This window comes from Lactuca sativa, chromosome 4 (genome assembly GCF_002870075.4).
Source record: "Lactuca sativa cultivar Salinas chromosome 4, Lsat_Salinas_v11, whole genome shotgun sequence".
NCBI lineage: Eukaryota > Viridiplantae > Streptophyta > Magnoliopsida > Asterales > Asteraceae > Lactuca > Lactuca sativa.
The window spans coordinates 300156539-300160039 of record NC_056626.2 but is presented as its reverse complement, the minus strand read 5'-3'; positions in this window follow the sequence as shown (position 1 = coordinate 300160039).

Sequence of the window (3501 nt, the reverse complement as noted above, 5' to 3'; positions counted from 1 at the left end):
AGGCTTTCCAAGCCACGCATGGTCTCAAATCCATAGATCTACTCTTATACAAGCCATCCATCGCGTAAACTAGCAAACTTTACGTGAATCTAAGGAGATCTAAGCATAATACACTATTGGTTAAGGTTTGGGACTAAAAGGCTTCATCAAAAGCTCTTGAACAGGGACTTTATGCTCTTTTGGATCATCACTACTCTAGATCTGAGGTAGCAACCTCAGATCCAACCTCCAAACTCAAGATAGCAATAGCTAAATTCCCAAAAATCCCACAAATGATAGATCTAGATGGATAACAGCTCAAGCAACGAATCCTTACCTCCAAAGAAGACTCCAACAGAAGAATAAGCCAAAACCTTGCAAAGCCCCTTGCTCCAAGCCTCTTAACGTTCAAAGATTTCTTCAAAAAACACTCCTTCAAGGTCCAAATGCTCTCTAATTCTCTCACACACGAATATTAGGGTTTCTGGACTTCAAGGGAGAGCAAAGAGGCTGGGGAGAGGGTATTATGTTCTTTATATAGGGCTCAATCCCTGGGATTAGGGTTTTCTCCACACAGCACCAACTCGCCGAGTCCAGCCGCCGAATCGCCGAGTTGGCCACTTAACACGCAACCAGAATCGCGACCCTACTCGCCGAGTCCACCCATGGACTCGCCGAGTTGACCATTCACAATTTGAATCTGAACCCTGAACTTGCACTACTCGCTGAAACCCAAAACCTAACTCTTCCCCTGCGGTGTCCTGACCACCGCCTCATCCTCTGATAACCACACTTATCAACCGAGTACCATTCCAAGATACTTCACTCGCCCCAAATCACAACGATCGCTTGACCCTTACACAGCTAGACATCCCCCAGACCTCCGGGTCCTGACCCGGTACCAAACTGTTATCCCTTCCTTGACTAGCATAACTTTTATCGAATTCACTTCTGGGACTCATCCCGCTTTCAATCCGAATCCAACTCTTTTCCTTCCGTGCTGACAGGATGACCCATCCTTCAGCTCCTGAGCAACTCTCCTGAGCTCTCCTCTGCAATTACATACACATGTTGAACTGGCTCTAGCATCCTCGGGTTGGGAAAACCCGACACACTGACGACACCTCCAAACATCCCACAGGATGAATTACCACTACATACATAATCTCTTGTTCACACCAAATTGGGAATCCAAGGCTCCATCCTTGCATCCCTTCCGAGCCTCTTTGGCTTTACACCCTCGAAATTCCTTCCGTGACCTCAACAGACATCCAACCCGGATATGCTCCATACTACCGATGCAAACACTCTTGCTCAAAACCATAATTGGAACACCTCAATCATATCCCCGCGCCACTACTTTCACTTCCGTGAACTTACGCTCCCTCTCGACACTACATACCTTTCCCTTTCCTTATCCAAGGAAATCTACTTGGCCGCCTTGTCACTACAACAAGTGGCACGGTGTACACACTCCACTCTACACTATTCCCTTATAGCATAACCGCTAACCCATGCACCACACATGCTCTGAATCTGCTCACAAGGACTCTCGAGTCCTTGCACTACCTTCCACTAATCATGATCAGTACCTTGGGCCAGACCTTCTGTTGCTATCTCATCACAACATGCTCATTCCATCTCCTCATAAAGATCTATCAACACATGCAGAGTCTTCAGCATGACTGGACCGCCTTACCAGACCTTCAGCCAATCTGGACCACTCACAGAACCTTCAGCATGTCTGGATCTCCCTCCAGGGCCTTCAGCCTGTCTGGACCATCCTCCGAGCCTTCGGCCTGACTGGTATGCCTTCCGGCCTTCAGTCTCCCCGGACCGCTCAAACTAACATGCATTATCCCAAACTATTCCTCTCGGGAATTCCGCCCATACATACTGTTCTATCCCTCTAGGGGTTTCGAACTCTAACTCCATTCCATATACTCAGATTCTGGCCTGATCCTAGGCATTACAACCACCAATCACCCTATCCGAAATCCTTGGTTTGTATTCTGCCCCATCGATCTGTCACTTACTCATACCAACTCTCACTCTTGGCTGAACGAAACACTGCTGGATCCTAAACAGTTGATCGAACTCTAACACTTATCGATCCTCCTGAGAATTTTCCAATTCTCCTCACTTAGAGCACTGTCTATCCACCACCGGTCGCCATAACCGACCTTCCTTAACAACCCTTCACAACACATTCCCTTACACGCGAACTGATTCCCACTAGAACGAGCAACCTTCCCCAAATCACATATCAACACTGATCATCTCGGACACGAAAGAAGCCCGACCTTCAGCTAACCACTCCTCAGAATGCAGATGCTACCCGACATTCAGGCCAAAATCTAGATTTCCCACTAATAATCCCCATGGATGATAACCAACGAAACTCCCAATACCAAAACCCTTAACCGAACCATAACCCTCAAGGAACAAATGAATACAATACCCAAATCACACAACGAGACTGGCCGATATACAATACTCCATAATAATCACAAGATAACCAAATATCAAGAAGGAAACATACCCGTAACTGCATCCGGCACTGCCCTGACCTCCTCTACTGTAAGCTGAAAAGCACGACCCTGAGCCCTCGGGGGCTCCGCTCCACCCCGACCTCCACCCGTAATCCACAAAGTGGCCGGTGCTCGAGCCTGCACCGGTCCTGCAACAAGTTGTGGACAGTTGACCCTCAGGTGCCAAACCTGGTGGCAATGATAGCAAATCCTCAAATCCTGAACCAGGGCTGTCTGCCGACAATCCCTCGCATAATGCCCCTCCTTTTCCGCACTTGCGGCATGCACCACCAGACCTACAAACTCCAGTTTGACCCTTCCCGCACTTCCCACAAGTGTGGCTGCTCTGATCTCCCAACCTTGAATCAACGGTCTTGGACCGTTTTGGCGCCGACTGCAACTGTGTCTGGGCCTACCTCTGTTCTCTCAACTGTAACTCAATCTCCAACTCACGCTGCCGAGCGGCCTCCTGCAACTCCAGCAAGGTCTCGCACCTCTGTGTAGACACGAACTGCTTGATATCCCTCTTGAGCATACTCAGATATCGAGACATCTGAGCCTGCTCCGAAGCAAACTCCAGGCAAAACATCGCCCTCTCTGTGAACATCCTGGTGATCTCCGTCACCGACTCTGAATCCTGCTTCAGCTCCAGGAACTCCTGAACCAACCTCTCCCTCTCAACTCGCGGAACATAGTGAGTACTGAACATCTCCCTGAACTGATCCCAAGAAACCGCAGCTCGCTGCGTATCAGAATACGATCCCGTGGTCAACCTCCACCAATCCTTCGCCCCGAGCCTCAAAAGGTTCAGAGACACCTCACCCTCTGATCAGCAGGGCATGAACACATGAAGAAACACCCCTCCACATCTGATAACCATCTCATAGCAACAATCGGGTCCTGAACTCCATCAAAGATAGGGGCCTCATATTATTGAAGTCCCGATACTGAAAACCTCTACCGACTCCTCCCCCTGGCGCTGCTACAGCCG